The sequence below is a fragment of the Bubalus bubalis genome, chromosome 18, assembly GCF_019923935.1.
Source record: "Bubalus bubalis isolate 160015118507 breed Murrah chromosome 18, NDDB_SH_1, whole genome shotgun sequence".
Classification (NCBI taxonomy): Eukaryota; Metazoa; Chordata; class Mammalia; order Artiodactyla; family Bovidae; genus Bubalus; species Bubalus bubalis.
Window position 1 is genome coordinate 36772297 of NC_059174.1, and position 27598 is coordinate 36799894.

The window sequence follows — 27598 nt, forward strand, 5'->3', positions numbered from 1 at the left end:
GCTCACTCACTCCAGGATACAGGTTAATAACCTCATTGCAAAAATTCATTGAGAGACAAAGCATAAGAGGTGGATTTGTTAGGATCCAGAGAGAAGCCACTCTTCAGGGTGTGAACCATTGCCGAGGGCAAGGGCTGGGGCCATGGTATTAGGCCTGGCTAGGTTTTGTGATGGAGAAGGCAATGGCACCCCACTCCAGTACTCCTGCCTGGAAAATTCCATGGACGGAGGAGCCTGGAAGGCCGCAGTCCATGGGGTCGCTGAGGGTCGACACGACTTCACTTTCACTTTTCACTTTCATGCTTTGGAGAACGAAATGGCAACCCACTCCAGTGTTCTTGCCTGGAGAATCCCAGGGATGGGGAAGCCTGGTGGGCTGCTGTCTATGGCGTTGCACAGAGTCGGACACAACTGAAGCGACTTAGCAGCAGCAGCAACAGCCTAAGGAAAAAAGAATGATAAAAGAACATCCTATGGTTTAGGTAATCATTTAAGTCACTGTCTTTTAAAAAAAATAACCTCTTTATTTCTTGCTTTTTTTGCCCATATACCATTTTGTGCATTTCAAAGCTCTGTTGGCCATTAAAAAAATTAACTACATCAAGGCATTGTTTTCAAAAGAATTATAAATAAGTTACTATAAAACTTTGGTTTATACCATAATGGTAAGAAGACATATTTATATTTCATATATCTGTATTAAAATTAGAGTAGTGTTTGTGATTTGCAATACACTAAGGTATTTTTCTTATTCATATCTTAATAACAGCATTAGTTAATGTGCTTATGAAGCACATAAGCTAATTAATCTTAAAGAAAGTTATATAAAGACATCAACAGAGTTTTAAGAAATGTGCTAAAGTTGTAGGTCAAAAAGCATGCCAAACCAGTGTAGCTCCCCTCATTATGTATTATAAATAAAAATGTTAGTATAACCACTTAGCACAGTGCTTTGCACATTGTAGCATCAGCTAAAAGCTTTTTGAATGAATGGATGGATATGTGATGGCTAATTTATGTATCAACTTCTCTAGGCTGTGGTACACAGATATTGGGTTAAATGTTATTCTAGATGTTTTTGTAAAGGTATTTTTTTAGATGAGATTAACATTTAAATCAGTAGACTCTGAGTAAACAAGATTACCCTCCATAATATGGGTGGGCCTCATCCAATCAGTGTAAAGCTTTAGTAGTAAAAGACTGGCTTTCCTCACAAAGAAGAAATTCTGCCTCTAAACTTGAGATGGGGAGAAGGCAATGGCACCCAACTCTGGTACTGTTGCCCGGAAAATCCCACGGATGGAGGAGCCTGGTAGGCTGCAGTCCATGGGGTCGCTAAGAGTCAGACACGACTGAGCAACTTCACTTTCACTTTCCACTCTCATGCTTTGGAGAAGGAAATGGCAACCCACTCCAGTGTTCTTGCCTGGAGAAGCCCATGGACGGAGAAGCCTGGTAGGCTGCAGTCCATGGGGTCGCACAGAGTCAGACATGACTGAAGTGACTTAGCAAACTTGAGATGAAGTAGCAACTTCTTGGGTCTCCAACCTGTTAGCCTGCCCTGCAGATTTGGGATTTGTCAGCCAGTATAATCATGTGAGTTAATTCCTTAAAATCTATCTATCTATCTACACACACACACACACACACACACACACACACATCCTATTGGTTCTTTTCTCTGAAGAATCTTGAGTAATATTGGATAAAGCTATTGGATAAATATATTAAGATATGTACAATTGTATTAGAATTGTGAAGGTGAAAAAAAATCTATCCTCCCAAAATTTTGTGTTGAGATGAACACCAACTTGGTTGTTACAACTGATAATTTTTTGAAATGAATTTGCCTTGTGGTGAAATTCTCCTTTTTTCATTTCTTTACCAAAGCCTTCTCATACTCTTTTTTCCCTTTTTCCTTTTCCTCTCCAGAGACTCTTTGGGTTTACACTGGCTTGTATCTTTAAAGGTGTTGATGTTCACTCCCCATCAGAATTTGATTAGCTTCTCAATCCTGTCTGTTAAATGATGATCTCTAAAATGTATTAAAGCTTTAAAAGTTGACTATGTCACTAATTTATTAAGTTAGAGGAATTACTAGGTCTTTGTGGAATGTGGCATAATACTTAATTTTTTGTGTGAAAGCAGTCATGGTGACAGTAATTCTTTTGGTGTTTGTTACTTTCTGTTATAGCTTGTGGGATTTTAAATTAGACAGAATAGAGAAAATGAAATGAATCTTGTGTCCATCGTACAGGCATCCATGATTGTAGAATAAGGGAATGTAGATGGCACAATAATAGAACTGTGCCCAGTAGAGCACAGAAACCCAGAAAGCAGCCTTGTGGAAATTGTAAAACAACATTTAGGAGAGATACGTCACTGTTATTTCTGCCCATGTGCCACTTGCCCCAACCCATTGTAAGACAAGGGTGTAGGTGCAAGTAAGAGTGAAGATTTAGGGCCAGTCGTTCAGCGTATGCTCTATTGTGTGTGCTCAGTGGCTCGGTCATGTCTGACTCTGACCTCACGGACTGTAGCCTGCCTGGCTCCTCTGTCCATGGGATTTTTCAGGCAAGAATACTGGAGTGGGTTGCTATTTTCTCCTCCAAAGGATCTTTCCGATCCCGGGGTTAAACCCTAGTCTCTTGCATTGACAGGAGGATTCTCTACCATTGAGCCACTTGGAAATTCTAGTACATTCTGTACCATTATTTGAAAAAGTAAATAAACAACAATAAAACCTTTATGATATATTGGGTAAATCAAAAGGGATTTCTATTCAGAGGGTTTCCTTTTAGTCTAGCAAAGTTTGATCTGTCTAGATTAGTGTTTCACTGGATGGATAATTAATAAGGATATTAATATTAATTGAAGAGTTGATGAAAAGCTCTGTTTCCATAGAAGCTATGGTGGGTTCTCATGCCTTATTTGATTAAATGTTTCATGGACATGAAACCTTCCCATTGGGAGTTAGACATGTTATCTTAATTCTTTGAGCCAGTTGTTTCTTCTGATGTGACATCTTTACAATGTTCTCTCAATTGAGGGACTATTGATCAGTTTGCCAGCATTATAGATTTTCATTCAGCAACAGTGCTTCTGAAACAAATGCAGAGTTGTCTTTTAGAGAAACGCCTGTTCCATAAAAATTTTAAGAACTAGAGCAATGACCATCTGTTTTGATTATTTTAAGCGCAGTTCTTTCGGCAGTCTGGTACAGGAGATGACCTCTCTGAGCCCTTTTCAGTAGTGTGATTTTAAGATTCGTTGCTGGAAAAACTTACTGAAGCTCTTGCAGAAACAGATCAACAAGGGACTCATAAGTGTTCATTGTTTTACATTTGAGAGTCTTTTGCTGCTCTGAGGATAAAGACGGGCTCATTGCTGGGGATTAAAGGGTTTCAAGGCAGGCCAAATGATAACCAGCTGGCTTACAGTAAAGTTTATATTCTAAGCCTCTCTCTTATAACCCCCAAAGATTTTATGTTTACAAAAGCATTCAGAGTGAATTTGCCATTAGTGCATGTTGGTATCCTCTTAAGTCTTATCACGTAGGAAACTGAAGAGGAAGTTTAGGCAGACAAAAGGAAGGAGGTATAACATAAGAAATGTGAATGAGAACCAAAGAAATTTCACAGGACTGAAAGCAATTTGGACCTAATAATGTGTTTGAAAACACTGACGGCTAGGCTAGTGAAAATTCCACTTTTTCAATAACTTAAACAAAAATCCAGAAATTGGAAAATGTAGCTTGAGGTTTGACTGTCCCATACTCTTTTTCTCCATTAGTAATTTTTAATAAAGGAAAATTGTGCTTCAGAGGGGGAAACAACCTGAACAAGATGGTTTATTCACAGTCCTTCAGATGTGATGATCTGTGGTATTTAGTTGAGGATTAGCACTGTAGCAGTTGAGAGAGCAGCAATGACTCTTGATTTCTAGATGAAGACAAAGATTGCTGTTGATTTTTTTTCCGGGGGTGGGGTGTAGATATTCACTGAGATACAAAGTCAGCCTCATTTTCATGAGGAAGTTTCACTTTGATACTTAATGCAGCTATAGCATTTTACATTCCCACAGACTGTTCTACAGGCATTTCATACATTCTGTCAGAATCCTCTTAAGGTTAACAACTGATTAACTTGATTGTATTCCTTATATTTTTCTCCGTGTTAATTAAGAAAAAATTAAAATTTATTTTTACTCAGAATTTTTGTGGGAAGAAATGCCTGCAGAACAGTGTGTGGTATATAATAAGCATTAGAAACATCACCTATCCCTCATGCAATGCTGGTGGGATGTAAAATGGTGCAGCTGTTTTGTTTATTTTTTTGCTGTCTTGGTTGCTGTGCGGGCTTTTTCTCTAGTTGTGGTAAGCAGGGATTCCTCTAGTTGCAGTCTGCAGGCTTCTCATCGCAGTGGCTTCTCTTGTTTCAGAGCACTGGCTCTCGGGTGTGCAGGCTTCAGTGGGTGTGGCACATGGGCTCAGTAGTTTTGGCTTGTGGGCTTAGCTGTCCTGCAGCATGTGGGATCTTCTCAGAGCAGGAACTGAACCCATGTACCCTGCATTGCAAGGCACATTTCCAACCACTGGACCACTAACTGAAGTGAAGTGAAGCTGCTCAGTCGTGTCCACCTCTTTGCGACCCCATGGATTGTAGCCCACCAGGCTCCTTGGTCCATGGGATTTTCCAGGCAAGAGTACTGGAGTGGGTTGCCATTGCCTTCTCCAGGGGATCTTCCCAACCCAGGGATTGAACCCGGGTCTCCCGCATTGTAGGCAGACACTTTATTGTCTGAGCTACCAGGGACCACTAAGGAAGCCCCAATTAACAATTAAAAAAATATGTTGATGCTTAGGAAAGTTTATGTTAGTGTCCTTACTCTTCATTGGTAAGGCTATGTAAAATTTTAAGAATGTTTATAATTCAAATTTAGAAGAATTATCCCCAGGTTTCTTTTCTTCGTGAGTTATGAAATTTGAAGGCATTTCTTGAACAGTAAACAGCCTGACAGCATTCATTGTTGTGGATGTCCTTGTACATTGTAAGGTTTATGTTATTTTCATCAACATCAGAACTTCCTATGGAATCAGGAGCATATTTAATCTTTCCCCAATGTGCTCTTTTGAGTTCCTCTTCTTTATTAATTTAACAATCAAACAATCCAAGAATGTATTCATTATGATTAGTCAACATTTAGTTCTTCCTGTAATAAATTAATTGCTTTTGGTGTGATTTCAGCAGTTTTGATACAGTTCTTTTCTTGATATCAGAGTCACTCTATTGATTTCACCTCTCATCTCTACCTCTTTTGTTAAATATTCCATTATTTTTAATCTGAATTTTCATCTCTTTAATAAATAAATTTAAAGAAGCCAAAGAAGATGCCCTTAAATATACATCCAAATCAAGGGTCTGTAATTTCTTTCTTATTTATTGAAATTTTATAAGATATCTTTCTAAATTATGGTTAAAATGGTAGTTTCAAGCTTTCCTATTAAAAAGAGAGAAAGATACATATGATGTGTTTCAAATTGTACACACTGTATCATTTTTGACAGGAGAGAGCTTCTATTTTGACTGTGCATTTATGAGAACTGAATCCTCTGCTTGCAATTTTATGTATCTGATGATTGGAAGAATTTTTTAAAGACTAGCTTTTTACTTGATACCTTTCAAACCTTGTCATGTCATGATACAACTTGTGACCCTGCTCCTTCATGTCATGTAGCTGGGTGAGTGGGCACAGTGGGGAATAAGGAGTATCCCTGGAAACCTTTCCTCTGGGAAGATGAACAATATTTTAACTATGGAAGGGACAGCAAAACACATCACTGAACCCATAAACCCCAAATCAGCGTATTCCCAACTCCTTTACCAAACGTCCAAAATGCCCACAGTCAGTCTAATGCCACCCGACACAAGGGGAGTGTGACAGGAAAGTCAGAGTGCAGAGAGACAGTGTCTTAATCATGGTTAAAAAAACATCTAGGCTTTGAAAAATTTTTAACAACATATTGCTAAGGTCTGTCCACAGGTTTGGAAGGGGCTGTACAATTGAGAGGCCCCAAAGTTCAAACTTCATTAGCTTCACAGTAAAGATGCCTTAACTGTAAAGATAAAACACAATTTTGCCCGTCCCACTGAGGTATTCTCTTGGTCATTGATATGTCTTTCTGGGTCACACATTTTTCATATGTCACTTAAGTATTCTAGAAAATATATACATGCAAAAATTATCTCCTCTTTCTGTTTTTTTTTTTTTTTTTTCGTCTCCTAGTTCTCTTCCAATATGTTTATCCTGAAGGAAACATGTCTCTGGACATATGTAGCCTCATGCACTTACATGATTTTAACTTGATAGTAAAGCCAAGTATTATTTTCCATGTCCTTCACAGATGTACTTGAAAATGGTTGTTTGGTTAAATAATTTCAGAGGTTCCCTTGAAGCTACCTTAATCATCATAGACATTGGTTTTCTTTGCTTATTCTCATGTGAAGTTTAAAGATACTTCTTCCAGTTTAATTTTATGGTGAATTTTTGATTATAGCTATTTACAAGTTACATATACAAATGGCTAGCCCTCATCATGTATGAGTATAGGATAACTGGGATGATGGTCCTTCAGAGATTTGCCACATAATCATAAACAAATGGTCTTTCTCTGTGAATGTGATTGTGACTATAAAGACATTTTGTAAAGAATCTTCTAGGGGTGATATGAGGGTATCAGGAGCGGTTATGAAAGTACCACTGATGGAGATTTATGATACTACTAGCGAGCAAAACCACAAACTTGAGAGAGCCCTTGGCTGCCTATTGCTTGGCCTTTTGGTTAGTACTTTTGTGATCTGGCTCCACCAGTTTTCACACTAAGCTCGATGGTGGCTAGGTGTTATCATTTTCTTTTGTGAAGAAGGTTTTTTCCCCAATGTAGTAAAGTTGCTCTTTATAGAGATAAGTTTTTCATGTCTACTTGTCCAGGGGAATAATAGCTAAAAATTTTTAAACAGATAATCTATAACTAAGGAAAGCAATATCTGATTATTAAAACTTTTTTTGATGTTACATTTTTAATTAAGAAACTAAAATTCTCTTATTTTCTGGAAAATTCAGTGTAGTTCAGACATGAGAAGCCAAGTGAACAGTGTATATTTTCTCACTGTATTACTCTAATCTCTTTCTTTAGGTCAAGGTTAAATGGGTCTAGCAAAACAGATATCTGTGTTTATAATGCAATAAAGTGTAATGAGTGTGGTGACTTTTTCTAATTTACCTCAGCTGGATATGCAAATGAAATGATTAAACTTATAACCCATAACTCTATGGGGGAACTGATGGGTAACGAAAGTGCAGAGTATTTACTGTAGCTAATGGGAAAGTTGTTAGATGATAGGACTGTAATATGTTCTATTTGCAGATGTACTAAAGAGCTAGTTAGCAGTATAAATGAGGATTTGGTTATTTAGGAATAACCTTCAAATTGGCAAAATTAGTCCCAACAGCATGATTTAAATTTAAAAAATCAATCATTTTATGGTATTTGAAGTTACTAACTACAGCTTGTTCTGTGTATTTAGAGATCTACTTTTATATATAGGAAATTAGTCTTAACATGACATAACACATCTATACAGTATGTAGTTCTTTATTTTTATACAATATTCTTCTGCAAGAAACTCAACTTCTTTACAAGGGTCAGCTGGTTAACTTCATAATATATTTGTTAGGAAGGCAAGGTTCAGGGTTATCATAATAACTTTATAGATAGAAAAATTATAGATGCAGTCATTTGCTCCAATTCTATCATTAAAGACACTGAGTGAAAGTTAGGTATTTTGTCTGTCGAATATAGATAATACAATGATTTTCTTCCGATAGCCAGTTATAAATATTTTCATTTTATAACCTATGTATTTACAAATTTTCAGGCCTTCAGAGTCACCTTCCCCCTTTAACCCACATAACCTGCCCTCAAATATTCTATAGTTAGAGGGATAAATGAGTAAATAATAGCAAAGTGGTATGAAAAAGTAACTCCAGTTTAAAGAAGCAGAGAGAAGTCCCTCTTTGGACTCATCCAGAAAGAGGATTGCATAAGCCATTCACAAAAATGTGGACTCAAGATTAGAAAAGACACCACAGTCTATTTTGTCCACTTTCCTCATAATGATGCATGGATTGCTTTACTCTGTAATATCTCCATGGCCAGGGATCATTTGACTTAAGCACTTGGAATGTCAGGAAACTAGCAGGCATATGAAATTGCTGATATACAACCATTTTTGACACATACAGTGGCAACATCATATAATTTAATAACTTCTTCCTTACCATAGACCAAAATCTTAATTTTCTGTTGCATTATTACATTGGAATATTATAAAAACTGTTCAGAAGAAGGTATTTAAACTCTGTTGTTAGTACATTATTCTGTTGTTTCACATTTCCAGTTTTTTTTTTTTACCCTTGGTGAGTACAAAAAAAAAAGCAATTAAAAACTTATACTACTTCAAAATCATACCTTTAAAAAATTATCTCTTATATCCTAAATAGAATTGTTTTTTTGCCCCAATTTGCTTCAGTTTTGTTTATACGCTTTTGATCTGATATACTCTGCTGCTGCTGCTAAGTCGCTTCAGTCGTGTCCGACTCTGTGCGACCCCATAGACGGTAGCCCACCAGGCTCCCTCGTCCCTGGGATTCTCCGGGCAACAACACTGGAGTGGGTTGCCATTTCCTTCTCCAATGCATGAAAGTGAAAAGTGAAAGTGAAGTTGCTCAGTCCTGTCTGACCCTCAGTGACCCCATAGACTGCAGCCTACCAGGCTCCTCAGTCCATGGGATTTTCCAGGCAAGAGTACTGGAGTGGGGTGCCATTGATATACTCTAGTGGAGATAAAATGAGGTTGCAGGGGTTCCACCGCCAAACTCTTCCCTGAATTTCCCTAAATAAGAACCATGTTCTCTCAATAAAGCTGGGGGAAGAAAACAATCATGTTGCTTCCTATGTCTCTATTTCTTAAAGCAACTTTTCAATACCTATAAGACAGCACCACAGTATAAAGAAAGCTCAATGGATATGACATGGAAAATAAATAATTACTAAAATAAAATAGGATCTACTGAAATCTTTCTGGAAAATGTCTGATACTCACCTGAGTCATAATTTAGTCCAGAATGGTCCACAAATGCTACAGACTATTGGGACAAAGTTTGATGGATATTTACATGGTCTCAAAATCTCTTCCTACAAATTATAAAGGGAGAAAGAATAACTTTAGAGTGACAAAACCTGACAGACATCACCTTAACCAAGTCATCAAAGTTAATATTACCAATAATTGGACAAAGTGATACGGTGTGCCTCCTGATATGTGACACACTTAGGACACCATATCAGTTCAATGTCATTCCTGCCAAAAATGTATTCTATATAAACTAAATCTAATCTTGGCAGAGGAAGCATCATCTAACTCAAGTTCAGTTCAGTTCAGTTGCTCAGTCATATCCAACTCTTTGCGACCCCATGAATCGCAGGATGCCAAGCCTCCCTGTCCATCACCAACTCCCTGAGTTCACTCAGACTCACGTCCATCGGGTCGGTGATGCCATCCAGCCATCTCATCCTCTGTCGTCCCCTTTTCGCCCTGCCCCCAATCCCTCCCATCATCAGTCTTTTCCAATGAGTCAACTTATCGCATGAGGTGGCCAAAGTATTGGAGTTTCAGCTTTAGCATCAATGGACACCCAGGACTGATCTCCTTCAGAATGGACTGGTTGGATCTCCTTGCAGTCCAAGGGACTCTCAAGAGTCTTCTCCAACACCACAGTTCAAAAGCATCAATTCTTTGGTGCTCAGCCTTCTTCACAGTCCAACTCTCACATCCATACATGACCACAGAAAAAACATAGCCTTGACTAGACGGACCTTTGTTGGCAAAGTAATGTCTCTGCCTTTGAATATGCTATCTAGGTTGGTCATAACTTTCCTTCCAAGGAGGAAGCGTCTTTTAATTTCATGGCTGCAATCACTATCTGCAGTGATTTTGGGGCCCCCAAAAGTAAAGTCTGACACTGTTTCCACTGTTTCCCCATCTATTTCCCATGAAGTGATGGGACCAGATGCCATGATCTTCATTTTCTGAATGTTGAGCTTTAAGCCAACTTATTCACTCTCCTCTTTCACCTTCATCAAGAGGCTTTTGAGTTCCTCTTCACTTTCTGCCATAAGGGTGGTGTCATCTGCATATCTGAGGTTATTGATATTTCTCCCGGCAATCTTGATTCCAGCTTGTGCTTCCTCCAACCCAGCGTTTCTCATGATGTACTCTGCATGTAAGTTAAATAAGCAGGGTGACAATATACAGCCTTGATGTACTCCTTTTCCTATTTGGAAACCAGTCTGTTGTTCCATGTCCAGTTCTAACTGTTGCTTCCTGACCTGCATATAGGTTTCTCAAGACGCAGATCAGGTGGTCTGGTATTCCCATCTCTTTCAGAATTTTCCACAGTTTATTTGATCCACACAGTCAAAGGCTTTGGCATGGTCAATAAAGCAGAAATAGAAGTTTTTCTGGAACTCTCTTGCTTTTTTGATGATCCAGTGGATGTCGGCCATTTGATCTCTGGTTCCTCTGCCTTTTCTAAAACCAGCTTGAACATCTGGAAGTTCACGGTTCACGTATTGCTGAAGCCTGGCTTGGAGAATTTTAAGCATTACTTTACTAGTGTGTGAGATGAGTGCAGTTGTGTGGTAGTTTGAGCATTCTTTGCCATTGCCTTTCTTTGGGATTGGAATGAAAACTGACTTTTTCCAGTCCTATGGCCACTGCTGAGTTTTCCAAATTTGCTGGCATATTGAGTGCAGCACTTTCACAGCATCATCTTTCAGGATTTGAAATAGCTCAACTGGAATTCCATCACCTCCACTAGCTTTGTTCGTAGTAATGCTTTCTAAGGCCCACTTGACTTCACATTCCAGGATGTCTGGCTCTAGGTCAGTGATCACACCATTGTGATTAACTGGGTCATGAAGATATTTTTTGTACAGTTCTTGTATTCTTGCCACCTCTTCTTAATATCTTTTGCCTCTGTTAGGTCCATGCCATTTCTGTCCTTTATCAAGCCCATCTTTGCATGAAATGTTCCCTTGGTATCTCTAATTTTCTTCAAGAGATCTCTAGTCTTTCCCATTCTGTTGTTTTCCTCTATTTCTTTGCTTTGATCACTGAGGAAGGCTTTCTTATCTCTCCTTGCTATTCTTTGGAACTCTGCATTCAGAGGCTTATATCTTTCCTTATTTGGTGGCTCAGGGTGCATAATTTAGGTGGAGGAACAATCTGGGCACTTGTTTTCTTGGGTTGATAGTACATTGCTGGTGCTTCACTGAGGTGAGAACAGTGGCAGTTTTCTCAAGAAACACTTGCTCTTTTGAGTAATCCTAGCATGTGCTGACTATCAGTATTTTGACATAGCTCTTCTGTTTTTACCACTTTGATCTTTAAAAACCACCAAAAAATGTGACAGTTATTTATTTTCTATATTGCATAGATGTTGTGTATTATATAAGCTTAGTAGGTTTGTCTTACTAGTGGTTTTAAGTTTTCTTTCAAAAAGGAGAAAACTTTACACTATGCAAACAAGTTGGTTTCAAGGACTCTCATTAAATTTAGTCCTTCAGTTGTTTCTGTTGTCACAGATTTTAGTTCTGGGTTTCAGTGGATTGGTTTTCTCTTCATGGATCGTATTTCCTCACTTTTTTGCATGCCTGGTAATTTTTTGGATATAGACATTGGGAATTTTACTTTAAATACTGGATATTTTTGTATTTATATGTTCTTGAGGTTTTGGACAGTTTGTTAATTGTGTTTTGGGACACAGTTACTTGGAAACTGTTCAATACTTTTGGGTCTTTTAAGGTTTGTTAGGAAGGACCAGAGTTGTATATAATCTAGGTCTATTTTCTACGGAGGCAAGACCCTCTGAGTTCTCTGTCCAAAGCCCTGTAAGTGTTGCAGTTTGGTTGGTGGTAACAGTTTTTGTTCTTGATCCTGTGTGAGCTCCAAGTTTTGTTTCCTCTAATCCTACAAGTGATTTTCTTCCCGGCAATGGTGTGAGGGTAGCCTCCTCACAGCATTTCCTAGCCGGTTCTGTACTGAAAGCTTAGCAGGGAGCCTGGAGATCTCTGCAATTCTCTCTGGCAGCTCTCTTCTCTCTGGCATCTGTTCTGAGAACTCGAGCTGCTTGGCCTTCCCAATTTCCAGCTGCATTTCTTCAACTTAGCGGATCACTGGGCTGTACCTGGATTCTGTGCTTCATTCTATGTGGCCTGGAATCTCTCTCCAGGCTCCTAGCTGCGGCAGTTGTAGGGTTCACCTTGTTTGTTTCCCATTTGTCATGGATCATGGACTTCTGCTCTCTCATATCCAGTGTGTGGAACACTTTCACACATTGTTTCTCATTATAATTGTTTCAGGTGGGAGGGTAAATCCAGTTCCTATTACTCCATCTTGGTTAGAGGTACAAAGTCTTAGTGATTTTATATATAATTATAACAGTTATAACAATTCATAATTTTCAAAAGATGCTGTCTCCATTTAAAAAATATCCAAAATGCTTGTTCATGCTTAGAGGGGATATAAGATAAAACACTGTAAATGAGTGATCAAACAGGTGTGTGTGTGTGTGTGTATGTGTGTGTGTGTATATATGTATACACACACACATATAAAACTCACTGCTGTGGTTAAGTGATACAAGTGCTAGTACTCTGGATTGTGCATTCATTGTAACAGAATCCTGTGTGGAAACACACCTGTCCGCTTCAGCTTCTTGTTTAATGACGCTTTCTTCAGGTTATATTTGGACGTACAGTTGTGTCAGGTTCCTGAAACTGAAGTCACAGCGGATTGAGAACCACAGACCCTTCATAATTCTCTTTACTTTTGGTTGTAGTGTCACTTTTTAAGTAATAAATCTCAAATAGCAAAATTTTCCAAGTTTGAATAAAGAGACCACATGTCAAGCTATTAGTAAGACAATCTGTGGATCTAAATGGAGGTCATGAAATGGTCTGGAAAAGTCCGATGAGGGCTTTGGGAAACACCTGAGGCAAATAAAAAGTGAGAGAAGGGGATACAAACATTTTAAGTTTAGAATTAAACTTAAACTCTTTAAATAGGAAGAATATACAGCTAATTCTACTTATAAGTGGGTTTTGTTCTTCATCTTTGTTTTAATCAGAAATTACATTACTTATCAGTGAAAACAGATATGTTTTAAAACACACTATTATGTTAATAAAGTGGTTTGTTTTTAGTGAAAACTGTCTGGTGAACTGATGGGGTGTTTCATGTATTTTTGCTATTCAGGTATTCACATCTAAAGTACAACCAACCACTGAAATTTTATTGTGTAAATAGTCACTAAAATTTGCCTAGAGGCAGTTTCTTAAATCCAGACATATTGGTTGGAGAGAGTTAATTTACTTCTTTAAATACTTGATCTGAATACTAATTCAGGATGTAAATGTCACAGTTTGCCCGCTTTAGGGGTTACAGTGATTATTCCATGAGAACAATATTTGAATAATCATAACTTTTTTTCATTTTGGAAGAGAACAGATGATTATTGAGTCAGCCATAAGTACCAGCACCTATGCTCCTAGTTTCAAATATAACTTGAATTAATTGTTTTCAGTAAAATAAGTAGGTATTTTATAATTATATGTTAATTACTAAATAATATGGTTTTCCAGTTTTGATCTTTGATGTTTGACCACATGGATTTGCAGAGTTATATGCTAAATGATGCCTTATTTTCTTAAAATTCATAAAATGGCACTTAAAAATAAGAATTTTAAACTATATCCAACTTAAGACAAATATTGACTATTTTGTAGGTGTTTCCTATGCTAATGAAGTTTGATTATTTGAATTGTCTTATGAAAGATACTCAAGTAAATTACTCATATGACCTACTTTGAAAGCTCATTTTACTAGATTAAAATTATTTACCCAAGACAGATATAAACCTAAAACATTCTCAAAGTATTCTTCAGATCAGCTATATCAGTGTCACCTGAGATACCTGTTAGAAATTCAAGTTCTCCAGCCCCACCTTAGACATACCAAATCAGAAACTTAGGAATGGGGCCTAATCATGTGGGTCTAAGCAAACCCAAGGTGATTCTGACACTTGCTCACATTGGAGCTCCTGTGATCTGAAAGAATGCTTCTCTGACTGCAAACACAAGGCCAGAAAAGCTGCTTTTCACAAGAATTTTCTCCAATGTTCATTCGCATCTCTGAAACTCCTGTCATAAATCTGGGTTTGAACTGTTAGTTGAAGCTAATTAGGATTTGAACCTATTTAGAGTATTCACTCTAAATTCTCTCTAAATAAGTGCAGTCTCTTCAAACCATTTTTTTCAATTTAATGCCCAAATGATCATTTCATTGCCCAAGATGAAAGTAACTAATTTGTTGTATGATTTCCAAACTGTAACTAACTCAAGTTAACCAAGAGAGTTTCATCTAATTGGGTGAACTTTTGATGGGTAAACTCATCAGAACTAATCTGAATACAGAGATTTTCTTTTTCATTTGTCTTTCTCCACCCACAAAAGGGGGAAAATGACTAACTGCTGATAGTTACTGCTTTCATCTGTACAATTGCCAGCTTGCATTTGGTTTCATGAAATACACTTAGATTTGCTTCAAAGTAGATTTGCTTCAACATCTTTGAGTAATTGCTGCAACCTGGAAGACTGGGAGTGAGCTCTTACCTCTAGGAGAACCCAAGTTTATAGGCTATTTCAAAGCAAGGAGGAATGAAAAAAACTGTGTTACCCTCTGCCAGGGGAAAAGAAAGACCTTTGAAAGGTGAGTTTGAGAATTTTTTCACCTTATTGGACAGAAATTTCTTAAATTAAATGTCATATAACCTTAAAGGGTTGGAATATTATGAAAATATATAGATGTGTGCAGAAAAACACTGCTTGTGATGAGAAATTTCTCCTGTGAATTACAATGAAGGATATTTGCTCTGTTTGAAACTTGCAATGAGCATTGGGTTATTAATATTATGAAATTTAATCTGAGATTTAGACAGTGTCAGTGTCTTTAATTTATTCTTATTTGGATGGCCTCATGAGATTCATGCTCTGATAAGCTCTGAAAGTTAGTGGTGGCTTAATCTTAGCCTGAATTCCAGACATATCTACGATTTGTTCATGTACTCGGAGTTAGCTGGTATGTGCAGGTAGCTTCTGAAAAATGGCTTAATTTTGGTAGTCCTCTGCCTTTTAGATGAAACATTTCAAAGTAGCCATTAAAAAGAATGAGGTTGAAAAAGCAAATCTCTTTGAGATAGTTAGGGAAAATGTGTAGGTAATTTTTTCCTCATACTTTATATATGATTATCACTGGATGTATTGCTGGGTTTTTTTTTTAGATTTATTTTTCTCTGTTATTGGAGAAAAGGATAAACTTAATCATTTAAAACAATAAAGTCAGATTAGGGTGGTAAAAGGAAAAAGCCATCTCATTATTAAAGGAGACTCTATGCTTTGTCTACTGCATGAGTCTAGTACACAAATTTTTAAGCATTTTGGTTAAACCTGTCAGCCATGGTAGTCCATCAGTCCTCCATCTCCCTTTCATCTTCCAAACTTTTAGGACATCTTTCACTTGTGCTTTTTTCACCCATTTTCCTTGCCCTTATCACTATATACCTATTTTAAATCTTCCGTTAGTGTGTCACTTTAATGGACTTTTAGAAACAGAGATGGTAGGGCATCTTAATCAGAGACCCTCCATACAGAATACCATCTGGCCTGTCTGCCTCTGCAGAGTTGGTTCTTCCCCTTGAGTATGTCAGAATCATCCAGAGCACTTGTTAAACAACAGTACTGGTTTCACCCTCAGAGTTTCTGACTCAGCAGGTCTGGAGTGGGGCTCAGAACTGCATTTCTAGCAAGTTCCCAGGTGATGCTGAGGCTGTTGTTTGGGAATCCTACCTGGAGAACCACTGCTCTAGACTCCATCCCAACCTACTGCTTGCTGCAGGTGTTAGTTTTCTAAAACAAATCTGCTTGTTGCAGTGCCCTGTGTAAGTATTTCAGTGATCCCTGATAGCACATGGGATGATGTCCAAATTCCTTGGTGTGTCCTCAGCTGTAATACAATTTGAGAAATTGCTTTGGCTTTAATTGGCTCAGAACTTGCTCATGCACCCTGCGGGGATGGTACCCAGACCTCTGTTTTTCTTTGCGTCAGCGGAGGTTGGAGTTGTGGCCCGAAGGTAAAAGATACACACACACACACACACAGAGTTTTCTTTCTAACTTTCATTTTCTTGAAATGGATATACCAGACCAGTATGCCAGGGGAAGAGAAGAGAGGAGGAAAGGGAAGAGGTGTTCTTATACTCTAGGAAGGTATTATATGGAGGCCCACCCCTTGGTCTGATGACCATCAAGTATCTTTTGACACTTATTGAAAGGTGCATGTTAATTAGAAGAACATCCAATGTGAAACAATATGCAAATTGTCATATACAGTGTCAAATACAGTGGTTTTAAGAATTTGCGACTGCCTTACTATTTCCAGGGATGGGGGTAAGTGCTTTGAATGATTACTTCCTATTATTGATGCTCTCTACTTATATGAGAAAACACAAAAAGGCATCACTGGCCAGTCACACGCTGATGTGATTCATCTCACCGTGTCATAAAATTTGCCCGAGTTTTATCCCTCTTCTCCTAGCACATCAGCCCGCTTTTCCACCTTGCCCTTAAAGCAATGGGTGCTTATATTCCTCTCCATTTCCTTTTGGAAAATTCTTCTGTACAGGTTATATTTCTGTTTCACTGTTAGCAATTGTGACAATTTCACTTTGAGTGTATGTAAACTGTAAGTCATTCTTGTTACTGGTATTTGAAAAAGTGGATACTGGGGGTTAGGAATAGAAGTTGGTGCAAACAAAAGTTAGAAGACATGAGAGAAGCTGAGGAAAGAGTAATCTGGATCTTGGGGCTGCATCTTTGATGCTGTGGGAGGAGGGACAGGGGGTTAACATGGACACAGAGTTCCTGAGGACTAGGGGAGGGAGGCTAGAAACAGTTATCCTTGCTGCAGATGCATGACTTAAGAGAAACTATATTCTACAAGAGCTTTTTGCAAAGTGGTGGTTGCTGCTGTACTTCTTTTTCTCTTCCTCTTTTTTCCTTTCTCCATTTTTATTCCTACTCATCATATTCTAAGTCCAGTAACTCTGTGGGGTCTGGGGAGAAAGAATTTATTTTCACTTATAAAATAAGGAATGGATTGAACACTTGGGTAAATGACTTACACAGAATATAGTTCCTCTTACATTATGCATCTGTAGCAAAGCAGAATGAATTTACATATATAGAACTTCCATAGGAATTCTGGCATTTATTCTTGCCTCCCTGGGTCTACTCCTTTCTGGGCCCTAGTTTTGGCCACGGGACTTGCCAATGGAATAATAGCAAATATGATGTAGAGGCTGGAAAAGTACTTGTGGTTAGGACTTACTTGGTCTAGTTGCTGAAAGCCCTTCTGCCATTGTATGGATTAACCCCATCAGCCTTTTGGAGGATGAAAGACTGTGTATCCTGACACCCAACCATCCAGGCCATCCAGTGAAGGCCACAGACATGAGTAAAGCCATCCTATATCACTTGGCCCCGGCTGAGTCACTCCATATCAGTCATGAGAAATAATGAAAGTTTATGTCACCAAACTTTGAGGTGGTTTGTTCTATACCAGAAATTAATAGTATAGTAACCTCTACTATAGTAACCTAATATCTCAACTATGTGAAATACTGTTAATTTTAATTTCATATGTAACCTTTGTTGTGTCTTAATCAAGTTCTATAGATTAGTCATTAAGAATGTGGGCTCCCTAGCCAGACTACCTGAATTTAAATTTTGATGTATCTGTTAGCTACATGACTTCTGCACAAGTCATCAAATCTCTCTGGGCTCAGTTTTTTTTTTTTTTAATTAGTACTATTGGGAGGATTAACTGAGAATACAGTGAAAGGCACTTCATATTGTTCCTGATATGTAGTTAGTACTCATTAAACATGAACAATTAGAAGTAGTATGCAATATTTTTAGAAGTGCTCATCAGTTCAGTTCAGTTGCTCAGTCGTGTCCCACTCTTTGTGACCCCATGGACTACAGCACGTCCAGGCTTCTCTGTCCATCACCAACTCCCGGAGCCTACTCAAACTCATGTCCATTGCATTCACGATCCCATCCAACCATCTCATCTTCTGTCATCCCCTTCTCCTCCCACCTTCAATCTTTCCCAGCATCAGGGTCTTTTCCAGTGAGTCGGTTCTTCACATCAGGTGGCCAAAGTATTGGAGTTTCAGCTTCAGCATCATTCCTTCCAATGAATATTCAGGACTGATTTCCTTTAGGATGGACTAGTTGGATCTCCTTGCAGTCCAAGGACTCTCAAGAGTCTTCTCCAACACCACAGTTCAAAAGCATCAATTCTTCGGCACTCAGCTTTCTTTATAGTCCAACTCTCACATCCATACATGACTACTGGAAAAACCAGAGCTTTGACTAGACGGATCTTTGTTGGTAAACTAATATCTCTGCTTTTTAATATGCTGTCTAGGTTGGTCATAACTTTTCTTCTGAGGAGCAAGCATCTTTTAATTTCATGGCTGCAGTCACCATATGCAGTGATTTTGGAGGCCAAAAAAAAAAATTAAGTCTCTCATGGTTTCCATTGTTTCCCCATCTATTTGCCATGAAGTGATGGGACCACATGCCATGATCTTCGTTTTCTGAATGTTGAGCTTTAAGCCAACTTTTTCACTCTCCACTTTCACTTTCATCAAGAGGCTCTTTAGTTTTTCTTCACTTTCTCCCATAAGGATGGTGTCATCTGCATATCTGAGGTTATTGGTATTTCTCCCAGCAGTCTTGATTCCAGCTTGTGCTTCATCCAGCCTGGCATTTCGCATTATGTACTCTGCATATAAGCTAAATAAGCAGGGTGACAATATACAGCCTTGATGTACTCCTTTTCCTATTTGGAACCAGTCTGTTATTCCATGTCCAGTTCTAACTGTTGCTTCCTGACCTGCATACAGATTTCTCAAGAGGCAGGTCAGGTGGTCTGGTATTCCCATCTCTTTCATAATTTTCCACAGTTTATTGTGATCCACACAGTCAAAGGATTTGGCATAATCAATAAATCAAAAGTAGATGTTTTTCTGGAACTCTCTTGCTTTTTCTATGATCCAGTGGATGTTGGCAATTGGATCTCTGGTTCCTCTGCCTTTTCTAAAACCAGCTTGAATATCTGGAAGTGTACGGTTCATGTACTGTTGAAGCCTGGCTTGGAGAATTTTGAGCATTACTTTTCTAGTGTAAAAGTAATGTAAAACCATTACTTTTCTACTTGGAGATGAGTGTGAGATGAGTGCAATTTTGTGGTAGTTTGAACATCCTTTGGCATTTCCTTTCTTTGGGATTGGAATGAAAACTGACCTTTTCCAGATAAAGGCAAAGGAGACAAGGAAAAATATACCTATTTGAGTGCAGAGTTCCAAAGAATAGCAAGGAGAGATAAGAAAGCCTTCCTCAGTGATCAATGCAAAGAAATAGAGGAAAACAATAGAATGAGAAAACTAGAGATCTCTTCAAGAAAATTAGAGATACCAGTGGAACATTTCATGTAACAATGAGCACAATTAAGGACCAAAATGGTATGGACCTAACAGAAGCAGAAGGTATTAAGAAGAGGTGGCAAGAATACACAGAAGAAATATACAAAAAAGATCTTCATGACCCAGGTAACCATGATGATGTGATCACTCACCTAGAGCCAGACATCCTGGAATGCAAAGTCAAGTGGGCCTTAGGAAGCATCACTATGAACAAAGCTAATGGAGTTGATGGAATTTCAGTTGAGCTATTTCAAATTCTGAAAGATGATGCTGTGAAAGTGCTGCACTCAATATGCCAGCGAATCTCGAAGATTCAGCATTGGCCACAGAAGTGCTCATAGGTAACTCAGTATTCTGACCTTATTTTTCCATGAACTTCTGAAAGATGTCTTAAATGTCACTTCTATTGTGAAATGGATTTTCATGAATGAACTTCAGGGTTGGTAAAGGACTCCAACTTTGTTATCATTCATCACATTTTTTTCTTTGTACATCTCTTTCTGTAGGCTGTGGTTTCTTTAGGACAGGGGCCGGGAACAGCTGTATTATTAGCATCTAGCATGCTTTCTGTCATGCTGTGGAGTAGACAATAAGTAGCAGTTGAATGACTCAACATGCTTTTGGCAGTACCCCTCCCCTTCTCAACACTTACCACCTTGGCAGCTGGGGCCCTCAGGATCATTCTCATTGAGGCTTTATCCCTGTTTACGACGATCATAAAGCCAAAGCCGTAGAAGGCATTTGAGTTTGTGACCCCTGACCCAAATCCCATCAAACATGAAAAATCAGTTACATCTCTAAACTTTCTACTACCTTATGATAAAAGCCATCGTCATATCCCATTTAGAGAAAGGCCTCTAAGATAGAGGGCTGTAAAGTGATGTGAAATCTGATATCAATCAGGAGGAACTGACAGGACCATGAGGAGAAACTAGGTTCCTGGAGCTGTTGGCTTGACTCTGGTGGTGAAGATAGATGAACTAATGCACGAAGCAGTTGCAACTGACATTCTGTCCTATGTCTCCTTGGCTTACAGTTGAGTCCACTTGCAGCTACTGTGGCTGGTTTCTATGCAGTGTAGCAGCTTCCACCTCCAGTCCTGTGTCTCTGCTTCTCCACCTAGGAGCTTTCTCTTGCACTGTGCCTGGATGTCTCAAAGCTGGGGAACTTCCTAGGAGCAATTGTAGCTCCTGAAGGATGAGAGGCAGTGAATACATTTTCCTGCTTTCCCATCATTGGGAGAGACATTTCTGATTTACCTGCCAGTTCAGAGAGTCCCTAGTTGCCTATTGCAATATCCCCTTATAAACACACCTTTTTTTTTTTTTTGGTCTTTTCCTTCCTTTTCATTTTCCCCTTTCCCTCAGTTGTGCTTCCTGGGATCACCTCCTGAATAAACTACATATGCTCAGTGACTTGCCTGCTCAGGACCTATTTCCTACATCAGGACTGACTGCCTTGCTTTTTCCCAAGGAACATTTAAGTCAGAAGTAAGAGTACTTACTTCTCCATAATAAAGTGTGTAAAAGATAGATTTTTGTACACAACAGAAAAATAAGGAGAACAGCTGGCAGTATTATGGGCCAGTGATTTCTACAACATTTCATAGATTTCAGAAATCTCCAGAGCAAAAAAATCCCAGGATGGCAGACCTGTTCATTTATTTTCTGGATCTCCTCCAAGCCTATCCATACATTGCGCCAGACTTCCCCACCCATAGGAAGAAATAAGCTAAAAAATACTGCAGTGGAGCCAAGTTAAGAAATCTTTCATATTCAAAGTGACTGCTATTAAGTGTCAGGTAATGTGCCAACCATCTAGGGAGAAACCTCTGTCCTTATAATATTCCTTGAACGCAGTGAGTACTTAATATATTTTTGTTGAATTATGCCTGAGGATCTTACATCCTAATTAAGGAGGCAAGACATGGACTCAGTGGTTAAGCACTTCTTAAGGGTGTTATTTAATTAAGGACAATAATTAACAGAATAGGTAATAAATGCTTAGGGTAATTCCTCTAGGGTTTGGAGGCTGGAGTGAGTAGAAGAAAATTATAAAACTGATTTTAAATTATCTAGTCCCTTCTCTTGATTTTATAGATGCTGAAACTAAGAACATTCATTGCAGAGTCCTTCTCTTAGTTAAACATGATTATGTGATTAAATCTGTTTAAAAACAGTATTTAGTGCTGTACTTTGAGCATAAACCTGTGTCAAAGGATGGAACTAGGATTAGTTCTAGGAGTAGTAGCCTAACCCTCTTTATATATATCTGTATTTCTTATTCTTGTACTTGATATAAGAGCCTCTAACAAGTCAGGGAAGCACCAGAACTGGCTATTAGTGTCTTGATTTTTTTCCTATTATTGACTCATCACTGAAAAAAGAAAAAAAGGTATCCTTTTCCTCCTGTGCTCTCATTCCAACAGGATGGTAAGTAAGCCTGGATGTTCTGAAAAACCTCAGCATTTCAGTAGCAAAGAAGTATAATGATTATGGAAAAAACAGTGGAATTTGGGAGTGTTTGTGACTCTTTTACAGAAGAGTACAATAGGATTGTTTCTTCCAGGTCCATATTTAAACCTCTCTGCTGTTGAGGGTTGTTGAGAGATGCTATATATCATTTTTTTTTCTTGCGCTGAGCCCAGGGCTTCTGCCATTCAGGACAAAAAGGGTAGAGATCTCTGACCAGGTCCACCTTAGGTGCTGCTGAGACCATGGCCTGGGGCCATTCATGGATGAGCTGTCCTTGTGGTGTTCACACCAAGCTTATTGGTTTCCTATTGGCTCCCAAGACTGTGGCACTGAGTGTGGGTCAGATTTCCAGACAGCCACTGCTGTTTGAAGTTTGCTACTTACAAGGTTCTATCCATGTTACCTGCTAATCCTTTGCTTGGGAACCACTTCTCAGCTGGGAGGAAATAAGCCTGGACATAAAAGATTTGGGCTGGTTGTCTGCCCTGAGAGGAGACAGTTCAGTTCAGTTCAGTTCAGTCGCTCGGTCGTGTCCGACTCTTTGCGACCCCATGAATTACAGCACGCCAGGCCTCCCTGTCCATCACCAACCTCCCGGAGTTCACTCAAACTCACGTCCATCGAGTCGGTGATGCCATCCAGCCATCTCATCCTCTGGCGTCCCCTTCTCCTCCTGCCCCCAATCCCTCCCAGCATCAGAGTCTTTTCCAATGAGTCAACTCTTCACATGAGGTGGCCAAAGTATTGGAGTTTCAGCTTTAGCATCAGTCCTTCCAAAGAAATACCAGGACTGATCTCCTTCAGAATGGACTGGTTGGATCTCCTTGCAGTCCAAGGGACTCTCAAGAGTCTTCTCCAACACCACAGTTCAAAAGCATCAATTCTTCGGCGCTCAGCTTTCTTCACAGTCCAACTCTCACATCCATACATGACCACTGGAAAAACCATAGCCTTGACTAGACGGACCTTTTTGGCAAAGTAATGTCTCTGCTTTTGAATATGCTATCTAGATTGGTCATAACTTTCCTTCCAAGGAGTAAACGTCTTTTAGTTTCATGGCTGCAATCACCATCTGCAGTGATTTTGGAGCCCCCAAAAAGTAAAGTCTGACACTGTTTCCACTGTTTCCCCATCTATTTCCCATGAAGTGATGGGACCACATGCCATGATCTTTGTTTTCTGAATGTTGAGCTTTAAGCCAACTTTTTCACTCTCTTTCACTTTCATCAAGAGGCTTTTGAGTTCCTCTTCACTTTCTGCCATAAGGGTGGTGTCATCTGCATGTCTCAGGTTATTGATATTTCTTCCGGCAATCTTGATTCCAGCTTGTGCTTCTTCCAGCCCAGCGTTTAAATGCCTTTTAATTTTTTGTTGAGTTGATAGTAGGAAAAGTTAAGATACCATAATAATTTCTCCATATCTCCCAAATGGGAGTCTCTTTTTACTGAGTAAATGACAGAAGTCATGAGGAGGCCAGATTAGAGAAAAACTTTTGATTCCCTCAAAAAGGTCATCTGAACTGTTTTAAGAGTGGTGCATGTGGGATGGGAGATTGACAGAACAAAATAAGTGTTTCAGGTGTTTTAGCCTGGTGTTTTTCAGGATAAATTAAGAGTGTAGAATCATTTAGCAGATAGTAAGGGTTATAGTAAGTTTTGGAAGGAGATGCCTGGCTGGTGGCAAATGATTAGAAATAAATTCAGAGAGAGATGGTTGGAATACTGGTGACTTATTACCTACTCTGTCAAAAGCACAGGATGAATAAGGCCCATAAGGTCCCTACTGTCATGGAACTTAGCTTTTAGAAAGGAAGACAAATAAATGATAAACCAATAAGCAAAATACAAAGAAATAAGATTTTTGGATGATGATACATATTCCAAAGAAAATAAAACAAGATGATGTAATGACAATGATAGGGGAGTGGGTAAGGATTTCTACCTTATAGATCATGGTCACCAAAGGTCTCTCTGAGGAGATAACCTTTGAGCTGTGTGCCACCCTTGTCCCCTCCTGTCATGTGTGAACTCTGGTGCACAAATGCCTATACTTTAGCTTCTTCCATCAGAGAACTTAATAGGCTAAGTTGTGAAGATGCATTGGCTATTATGAGGGCAAGAATTTGTCTTTAAAACCTTTGGACCTCCCGCAGTAGTTGGCACTTCACAGACATTTAGTAAGAATTTGTTGAATGAGTAAATGAGTGAATCAACTTACCAAGAGAAAGAGTCTAAAGAGGACAGTGAGTGAAGGATGGGGCTTTGGAAAACGGTCACAGTTGGGGATGGGGTCAGAAGGAAGAGGGGCCAAACTGGGGAGTCTGTCTCTACTCTGTCATCCCTGCCCAGTTAGCACATTATCCTGTGGCTATCTCACTTGCTTCTCCTTGCAGTTTCTTTATCAGTCTGAAACTGAGCTTTTCAGCATAGTAGCCACCAGACAGGTCTTGGGTATTGAACATATGACATATGATTAGTTCCAGTTTAGATATGTTATAAGCATGAAACACATACCAAGCTCAAAGACTTAGTTTCTTTCTTTTTCTTACTGTCATATAGAAGTGAATATTTTTATGTTGATTGTGTTAAAAGATACTTTAGATATATTGGATTAAATTAATATTAATGTCACTGTTTAGTTTTGCTTTTTAAATGTGGTTACTAGAAAATTGAAAAATAATAGTTGGCTCACATTATATTCCTATTGCATATCATTGATTTATTATGTTGTTATTTAGTCACTAAGTAGTTTCCAACTCTTTATGACCCCATGGACTGTAGCCCACCCAGCTCCTCTGTCCATGGGATTACCCAGGCAAGAATACTGGAGTGGATTGCCATTTCCTTCTCCAGGGGATCTTCCCAACTCAGGGATCGAACCCACATTTCCTGCATTGGCAGGAGGATTCTTTACCACTGAGACACCAGCGAAGCCCAACATTGGTCTATATGCTAAACTAAATAGATTAGTTTGATATTAGCTGGTCATCTCTGAAATGAGTGGTACAAAGAAGAGTGATGACTGTCACTTCCCTCTCAACAATTAAAAAAAATAATAACCAACACAGTGTAAAAAATTGGGACCAGACATAGAAGGTGTCACATTTTCTAGCCAGTGAGACATGACCCAGTATAAAACATATTTGGGAAATAACAGGTTAAACTTACAAATTCATAAGTAAATTTTGTCTCCTTTACTGGAAAATGGCTTTTCAGTTTTGGAGTGGAAGAGAACCCTTATAGCTTTTATGCTAAAATATCCCTTTTCTAATTTCATTTCTGATTTATTCCTGCTCTTTGGTATTTCAGCCACATGATAACTGTATAACTTAAAATATGTTTTTTTTTTTTTTTTTTTTCCTGTGATCGAGTATAGTCCCTAAAGATGAAGTCAGTGATGTCCTGGCTTCACATAAGTGATAGCAATATGAAGACACTTAAAAAAGAAAAGCAGATGTTAGTTAGACACTCTACTTTTATCCTACCAATAACTTTTTTAAGATTGAGCTCATAATGCCCGGATGTTAAAGTTCTTTCACAGATCCCAAATTAGGAATGTTCCATGTTGCTTTAATCCATTCCATTGCAATGGCTTTATTAGATGAAACACCCTGCTGAGCATCTGAAGAACAGTGGGATTATCACATTTCCCTTTGAAAATCCAGTAAAGACAAAATAAATGGTTAACAAAACAGAGCAAATTCAGTTTGCAGGTGTTCATAGGCGATGCAACCCCCTGATTGAATGAGTGTCTGTATTCCTCTGTGTTTGCAAAACGCCTGTTAAGCGGGCCAGAGAAATTCAGGAGGAAAAAGAAATCATAGGGCAAAAGTTGCTTTTCTCTCCTTTTGATGTGTTGCTAATTGCATTGTGTTGACTGCAGGGATGGAGTGTTGGAAATCTGAAAACTTTATTTTGTTAAGTTTTACTTTTGACTTCACCCTGGGTGTGCCAATAACAGTTCTTTATCATCTGTATCTCCTAGAGTGTTGACTCTTTAACGATTGATTTTTTTTTTCTAGGCAAATCTAATTAACTATTTGAAGAACTTCATCCAGTGACACCCCAGTTACTACACACACTTGGTGGGTAGCTCTTCGAGATTCTCTTAAAAACTTGGTTACGTCCCAGCACTCTAAAAATTCTCATCTGTGAGAGCTATTTGAATTTTGTTATTAGTGTCTGCTGGAAATTGTAATTCAATAAAGAGTAACTCATTTAAAAATGTGTCATACTGGGCATATATTAGGTATCTTGGGCAACTTATGAGACACAGAAAAATATACAAACATTCAGGTCTACACAGGAAATTGGAGTGATAGTGAACAATTTGAAGGAGGCATTTTGTATTTTTAAAGAAGCTATAGGTAGATTAGGAGTGTGTGTATATGTGTGTGTCTGTGTACGTGCACGCATAATACACACACACATTTAAATCAGCGAACACAGCAGTCTTTTCTTTTGCTCTCCTCATTTGTTAGCATTTTCTACCAATCCCCAAGTGCAAGGTGGTGGATATAAGAAGAGCTTCTGTCAACATTTAAAATAATCATAAACAAGGACTCCTGCCTATTTCTTTGTGTAATGCGTGTGTGACCCTTGAATGAGATTGTATCCGTCTCCTGTCCTCTCTCTTTCTCTCTTGTTCCTTTTATAGACATAGGATTATTGCTATAGAAAATATGGTCATGCCATAGGGGAATGTACCTCCTGTCCAGGGTATTTTTTTCAACTACATCTGCAGACTGCAGCTGCTGCAGCCTTTGGGGGGAAAAAAAATTGTGTCCTTATGAAACTGTAGTTCTTGAACAATGAATTCTTCCTCACAGGACACTGTACTTTTTTCACTGCTATTTAGCACAGTCTGACATTAGTCTTCCCTGCGGTTTATTTGCTGCCCAAGTTCACCATTTGACATATGTAGGAATATTTAAACAAATTTTTTCCTCCAGAGAAGTTTGTTTCATCTTTGGAACCACGGGGCTTCCTGCTGACTTCACAGGACCCCTCATACTCTTCCCTCCTTTTTTCCTATGTGCTGCTTCTCTGTGCCCACCCCCACATGTCCCTTTTCTTTATGACGAGGTCTCTCACAGTTTTCCATTTGCCTTCTGAGCTGGATTCATCCCTTCCCCATCCCCCACTTACTGTCTATATGCCAAACCTCTTCATCTTTTGCAAAATGTCAGCAGAGTTGAACTTCCAATTTCTCCTCCCCCCCTTTTTTTTTTTTACTATTTCAGTACATTTTGTCCTTTCATGAATTGTAATTTCCCTTGCTCTTAAACCCAGTGCGTAGAGAGATTATGAAATTTCTTTGTAAAACTGGGTAAAAATAAAAATATATGTACTTTATTTTGGTATATTTCCTTCTTTTGTCCTTTAAACATTGTT

General features: G+C 38.7%; 1 long non-coding RNA gene across 1 annotated transcript in view; it reads left to right on the forward strand.

Moving 5' to 3' along the window:
• The window catches only part of LOC112580259, a 221666-nt gene extending 195237 nt beyond the window's left edge, over positions 1-26429 (forward strand). Inside the window, exon 4 of the long non-coding RNA XR_006546370.1 lies at positions 26227-26429. This is a non-coding gene — a long non-coding RNA (uncharacterized LOC112580259). The remainder of the gene's footprint in view (positions 1-26226) is intronic.
• Positions 26430-27598: the final 1169 nt, after the last annotated feature.